The sequence below is a fragment of the Heptranchias perlo genome, chromosome 19, assembly GCF_035084215.1.
Source record: "Heptranchias perlo isolate sHepPer1 chromosome 19, sHepPer1.hap1, whole genome shotgun sequence".
NCBI lineage: Eukaryota > Metazoa > Chordata > Chondrichthyes > Hexanchiformes > Hexanchidae > Heptranchias > Heptranchias perlo.
The window spans coordinates 33,534,113-33,541,931 of record NC_090343.1 but is presented as its reverse complement, the minus strand read 5'-3'; positions in this window follow the sequence as shown (position 1 = coordinate 33,541,931).

Sequence of the window (7,819 nt, the reverse complement as noted above, 5' to 3'; positions counted from 1 at the left end):
TGACTTTCTGCAATCTTGATTATCAGAACTTTGTCAAGTTCTCTTTTGAAGGTCGCCATAGAGAAAGTATTAACCACACTGGATAGCATTCTGTTCCACATATTCTCTACTCTGTGTTCCTATTTCACTCTAGCTCAGCTTGTGGTTTTAATGTTTACAGTGTATCCACTTGTCTTTCTTTCAGGGATTAACTCAAAAGTGCATTGTAGCAATTGTGAAAAGTCTTGTAAGGTACTTTGGGGTATATTTCCCTTTGTTCTCTAAGGTTAGCAAATTAATAGTGTGAGTGTCAAGCAGTTTTACCTGCTTTATCCTAATGTTGACTTTGATTACCAAGGGATGTAATATATACCCTTATATTAGGTTTGTATATGTAATGATGTGATTAGTAGCATTGTAATATCACTGAACACATTAGATGTTACAAACCAATTTTTATACAGTGTAGTTGGAATTTTCTCAAGCAGGCGGTTTCCTGCTGTTCCAGGAAGTGAGCATACCTCAAAAAGTTTCCTGAGATGGGAAGATTAGCTATGTAAACTGCTATTCGCAACTTTAACACCCTTACCTTTATAAAAATAAAAAGGAAAAACTGCAAATGCTGGAAATCTAAAATAAAATCAAAAGTGCTGGAAGTACATAGCAAAGCCCTCATTATTTGTAAAGAGAAGAGACAGGTTATGATGTTTCAGGTGTTTTCAGTGTTTTCTCTTTACATTCCCTTACTTCATTATCTTAAAGACTGGAGTCATGTGTCTTGGTTTTTCCATTTAAGTATTCATCAAATAAAGCAATATAAACAATACAATAATATTTCTACAAATTAGATATTTTAAACCCATATTGATATATAAATTATTTTAGAAAAATAATTATCCTCAAAGGAAATGCGTTTGATGCTTCAAAATGGTTTTACCAATGCAACAAAATTCTATAAAAATAATAAGTTGATTAATAATTGCAGATCCATCATACACTTAAGGATTAAATCAAGAACCTATCAACTATTTTGAGCATGTTAATGACTTTGCTGGTGCTTAGGAAATGCTACTGAGCAGAAAAAACATGGCAAAAGCTCAAGAGAAGAGGAGGAGTGACTGCAGATAACCAATTACCAGCTCACCTCTAAAAGTGATAAGGATCTTCGGTTGTTGACCAGATTGTAGTTATTTGAAAACATCATGAGATTTTTGGAAGAGCTGTCCTTGTCCCTGAAATCTGTAAACTATTTGTCCCAGCTGCCTCCTCTGTCAGAACGCTTTACCATCTGGAGATCTGGGTATAAGTTGGACTCCTATTATAACACAATTATTTTGTAATAAAACTCCAGTGGGTAAAGTCCCTGCCCCGCATAGTATTAGACCAAAGAGATGAGGAAAATCTCAGGCTTGACTTGTAATCTTTGCTGAAACAGATGATCTCAGATGGTTATGGGACCATTTAGCTGTGTCTATAATCTGCTGCTTTTGATGTTTTGTATGCAGGTAACCCTGTGTTGTAGCTTGACTAGATTGGTGCCTTATTCTAAGGTATGCCTGGTGTTGCTCCTGGTACACCCTTCTACACTCCCCATTGAACCTGATCTCCCAGCTTGATGGTGATGGAGAAGTAAGAAATGTAGTAGGCCATGACATTACAAATTGTAATGGCATACAATTCTGCTTCTGTTGATGGCCCATAGTACCTCATGGATGCCCAGTTTTGGGCTGCTACATTTGTCCTTAGTCTATCCCACTTAGCACCACGGTAGTGTCACACTACACAATGAAGTGTGTCCTCCTTGTGAAGACGAGACTTTGTCTTCCGAAGGATTGTACGATGGTCACTCCTACCAGTCCTATCGTGGACAGACATATCTGCAACAGGTAGATTGTTGGTCAAGTAGGTTGTTCCCTTTTGATGGTTCCTTCACAACCTAATGCAAGCCTAGTTTGGACTCGGCCAGCAGTGGCACTATTTAGCAACTCTGGATGTTGGACATCAAAGTCTCTCACCAGGTTATTTTTGGTGCTCTTGCTTCCCACTGTGCATCCTCCAAGTGATGTTCAATATTGAGGAGTATTGATTCATCAGTTGAGGGGGAAGGGCAATAGGAAGCTGAGATGTTGGCTGATAGATATGATTGGGTGTGACTACGCTGTTGCTTGAGTAGGTCTTCCTAAATTCGGCATTATCCCCATGTTAGTGAGGAGGACTTTGTAGGGCCGACTGGGCTGGTACTGCCTGAGTCTTGTCCTGATCCGATGCCTGGGCTATTGCTGATAGGTGCTATATAAATGCAAGTTGTTGTTGTTGTCTGATATTTCTCTTATTATTCTGTTTTACATTGAGTCGTTGCTAGGCCACTTGAGAGGACATTAAGAGTCAATGCAGACCAGAAAGAGTAGGTGTGGTAGGCTCCCTTTCATGAAAGATATTAGTGAATCATTTGGGTTTTTGCATTAATCTGGCAGCTTTCATGATCATTTTTCTGGTGCTAGCCCACAAATTACCAGATTTATTGAATTCAGTTTCCCAATTTACCAGGATGGGATTTGAACTCACTGCCTCTGGATTACTAGCCCAATACCATAACCACTAGACTCCCATACTCTTGTTTCAATAGTGCCATGGATTTTTTATATCCAGCTAAACAGGCAGATGAAGCCTCAGTTTAACATCTCCTCCATAATACGTCACCTCCAATAATGCAGCACTCCCTCAGTATTGCATTGAAGTGACAGCCTAGATTACGTGCTCAGGTTCTGAAGTAGGTCCTGACTATTGACTCAAAAGCAATAGTGCTACCACTGAGCCAAACTAGCACATGCATAGCAGTCACTGGTAACGCGGCCAGTGAAATCAGTGGGTTTGACATGCAATCGTAAGTAATTTGAAGCCACTTACCTTGGCTTCCGGGTTTCGCGCTGGAAAGCTGCGCAGCGGGCGGACTGCGCACCCACATCATGTCAGCTGGAGGAGCCCTATTTAAAAGGGCAGTCCTCCACTGACTGATGCTGCAGAAAATAGGCAAAATTACAGCATGGAGCAGCCCAGGGGGAAGGCTGCTCCCAGGTTTAATGATGCCTCACTCCAGGTCTTACTGGATAGGGTGAGGAGGAGGAGGAGGAGGAGGGAGATCTTCCACCTGGCGGATGGGAGGAAGTGGCCTGCCTTTGCCACTATGAAGGCCTGGCTCGAGGTGGCAGAGGAGGTCACCTGCACATACAGTGCAGGAGGCACCTCAATGACCTAACCAGGTCAGCCAAAGTGAGTACTCTTACTCATTCCCCGACACTCCGTCTGCCACATCACCGCCCCCACCCCACATCTCCTTCTGCATTGCCAACACTACTCTATCACATCACTCCTCACACCCACTGAACCCTCATCCTCATCTTACCTGCACTTCCTCACCTCCCCAGTAGTCATCCCACTACTACCACTCAACCCAATCCTCATACAATCTCATAGCTCTGTCTCATACTCACCCTCTCATGCATCTCTTTCACGGTCAGCCTCACCCAACCTGCCACTACCTGCGCTCAGCCACAGGGCATGCATCACATATGTGTAGTAGGAAGCGTAAGGTAAACATATCGTGAGCATGAAGGAGATGCAAAAGGGTGTTTGAGGGTTTGTCATGGTTTTTACTTATATTTGATTTCTGATCAACTCACATTACATATTATATTATCACCACTACTGCCACGTCTTGGCCATTCTTGACTGGCTTGTGCAATAAGGCCCTTTCATGAGGTTCTCCATGAACACCCTTGATGCCACCCATTGGGTCACCCTACAGTGGGTGTATGTGTAGTTGCATGACTACTTTGTGCAGGTACCTGTTGCACAGCACTGTGTTGTGTAGCTCCACGTGGCGGAGGTGGACGGCATGCCTGGCGAGGCTGGTGATGCTGCTTGTCCTCCAATGGAGTGATGAATGCAGCTATGGAACCACCTCCCCATCCTGACGGTGTGAGTGTGAGGGGGTCCGCAAAGTAGGTAAATGTGTTTGGACAGCAGTGTTTAGAGTATGATGTAATAATTTTGAGTGTGGAGACAACGGCGTGGCAGGCAAAACTTTGTCTGAGGTGACAGAGTGCCCTGCCGCAATGAATGAGGTATTCCCCCCAACTGTCAAGGAATCCTCTGCATCTCCCAATGGCTGCTGACTGAAACACTGCAACAACAGGGAGTGTTTCCCACTGCATGGGAAACACGCTGAGGAGAGTCCAAAATCACATCCCTGCTAAAATCTCTTCCCAATGAGGTCTGTCAACGACCTCAAGTACCTCCCTAACTATCTGAACTGTCATCCCGCTGGCTTTAATTGCCGGTGGGAGTCCCGCATGGGTTTGAAAAATATATAATTTCACCATATATGTACAGCGTGTGTCAAAACAATATGTCATGAATATTTACGTCCATACATAAGAACTACCAATAGAATTTTGCAAAGTCATGTCCCTCTTTATGAACGCATGGCTGTGGTAATCTCTTTACTATTCATTACCTAAGTTTAAGGTGTGCCTATGAAAGAAATCACCGATAAGTTGCAGTGCTGTGATATCATTTTATACTTTTATTTGCAGAATATTCATAATGTAGGAGTAATGAGCACATCATGGAGTTTGAGCTCTTAGATAACCAAAATCAGTTTCAGTTTATTCTGTTATTTTTATAGTCCAACAAGGACAAGGTCATTCTAGGAACTTAAATGCCCATGGTTGTCTTACTAAGCACGTTATAACCATTAGAACATTGAACTTTTACCGTTGTTTGAACCCCATGACATTTATTCGGGTTTCCCAACAATATTTTTGCAAAGATTGAAGCTATACTGTAGTAATGTCTAGGAAAACATACTACTGCAATCATACACCACCATTTTTTTTCAAAAATGTTTGGGAACATTTTATTTTGTCTCATTTTTAAAGTATTATACTCTCTTCACCCTTGTGTAGGTCTCCTTTCCCTATTCCTCATTCCATAACTGAGGAGAGAGAATTGACATGTATGCTGCTCTCAGCTTTTGCCATGGCCCCTTTTAATCCAGTCAGTAGAAGGTAACCTATCAATTTCATCCTCTTGTTTGGTGATCCAAATAAATCCTAAGTGCATAACTAAAACAAAAGTGTAGAAAATTCAGTTTTCTGAACAAAGCCTTATAATTAAACTTGGTGAGGACATATGTAGCTAGTGCTGAAATTTTCTACAGACAGTACTGTTAAACTTACAAATCTTTACTTCTTGGATACCCTTTGTTTAACAAACTTTCATTGGCACAATCTAGCTGTAAGAGCTTGGACAAAATATTTTGTTTGAGTTCTTGTATTTCATGTTGCATTGTCATTACATTCTCTGAATGGGGCTTCATTTAAAAATACAATTTAATAGAACGTCTAATAAAATTCTAAAAGGTAATTGGCAAAAGAATCAGAGGCGAGATGAGGAGAAATTTCCTCACGCAGCGATTTGTTATGATCTGGAATGCACTGCCTGAAACGGTGGTGGAAACAGATGCAATAATAACTTTCAAAAGGGAATTGAATAAATACTTGAAGGGGAAAAATTTGCAGGACTATGGGGAAAGGGCAGGGGAGTGGGACTAATTGGACAGCTCTTTCGAAGAGCCGACACAAGCATGATGGGCTAAATGGCCTTCCTCTGTGCTGTATAATTCTATTATTCTCTGATTCTTGTTTCTCTGTTGGAAAGTGCCAAACCCTCACTTCATTGCTCCACGATGACACAACTGAGATTGGTAATTTTCCATGAAGGAATTTGCAATCACAAACCCACATATTACTTCTGTCTCATGTACTGAGTCAGAACACTAAACTGCTGTACCAATGTGCTGGTTTGGGGGATAAATGTTAATAACACCTGCATTACTAGCACAAACATTTCTACTAAAGTAGAATTCATGTAGACCGAGAGCAGACGCAAATACCTTGCCAGCTGATTTCCTCAAGTTGCAATGTGTAGCGACATCTTAAATGTAGTAAGAAAATTCCTGTGTTCACTATTTTAAGCAAATTATAGAAGTGCTTAAAAAGATCCAAAGGAAACCTTCCACCATACTCTTATTTTTTCTCCCGTCCTCTCCTGATGCACTGACTCATTTTGGGTTCAGTTTTACAGGTGCCAGCCACCTTCCAGCATCATGCACAAATAACCTTTCTTCATGTGTGAGCCTAGTTGGTGAGTGTCAGTGGACTATTTAATTGTGGTGGGCATCATTGCCAAATTAAATCCTGGTTTTGCCCAGTCTCCATATGGACATATATTTTAACATGGGTCACCCGATAGCAATCAGAAATGTTGACAATTGCTGATGCTTTCCCCTCCCTAGCCCAATTATAGTGCCTGTTCTGCTGCCCTGGGATGAGATCCTTAATACAGACTGCAGATCACACAGGGACCTTTCTGGCCTATATGGTTCAATTCTCCACTGGGCAATGTATTTACCAGCTGAACTGTCAAGGCCATACAGACACTTTCACACTGTGAAGAAATCACCCAGCATGCTCAAGGTAACTGGCTTGGCAAAAACTGACATTAGACACTTTTTGCATTTCCATCTTTTAGTTTAACACAACATTTTGATATGATGGAACTCACTTTTTGTAATTTTGTCATCCTTTTTTTCTTCCAAAGTCCAATTTCTCTCAATATGTCTCCAATCTTTGATGATCTTACAATATTTTGTTGTTGCTTTGGATTTTTGGTCAAAATATTCAGTCATACATTTTATTAATGTATTCTTGACATTTCCGTTTAATTCCAAACCAAGTAGATACTTAAAGCAGTTAAATTGGAATTTTGTTTTAAACCATTTGTTCAGGCTATTACAGTATTTAGGAATTCTCCATTTTATTATTTTGAGACCTCAAAGGCTTTATTGTTCGTATATGAAAGGCCGTGGTACAGAAATCGCACAGCTAATGTAACAGATGTACAGTTAAGTAGTTTCTCAAATATTTGAGGAAAATGCCATTGTGTTGAAGTCACTTTCTGGTGCTGGTGAGCTCGAAGTGTTAAAAACTGGCTGTGAAGGAGACCAATAAATTGGGGTGAATTTGTTACTGCAAACTGTCTGTGATAGGAACAGGAGTATCCTATTCAGCCCCTCGAGCCTGTTTCACCATTCAATTAGATCATGGGTGATCTGTACATAAACTCCATTTACCCACCTTAGATCCATATCCCTTGATATCGATCTCAATCTTGAAATCACCAATTGTCCCAGCATCCAGTCTTTTGGGGGACAGCATTCCAGATTTCCACTAACCTTTGTGTGAAAAAGTACTTCCTGATTTCCCTCCTAAATGACCTAGCTCCAATTTTAAGGGTACGTCCCCATATTCTTGATTCCCCCACCAGAGGAAATGGTTTCTCTGTATCTATCGAATCCTTTTAACATTTTAAACACATCGATCAGATCACCCCTCAATCTACAATACTCAAAGGAATACAAGCTAAGTTTAATTTAATCACCTAAGCCCCAGTATCATTCTGGTGAATCTGCACTCCAAGGCCAATATATCCTTCCTGAGGTGTGGTGCCCAAAACTGAACGCAGTACCCCAGATTGGGGGGTGGGGGGGGGGGTCTAACCAAGGCTCTATATAACTGAAGTATAACTTCCTTCCCTTTGTATTCCAGCCCCCTTGAGATAAAAGCCAATATTCCATTAGCCTTTTTGATTGTGTTTTGTACCTGTCTACTAGCTTAAAATGATTTGTGTACTTGGACTCCCAAATCTCTTTGCTTTGATCCCTTGCAAAGACTGAGCTTGATGGACTAATGCCTTTTCTTCCTCGTACAATATTTTC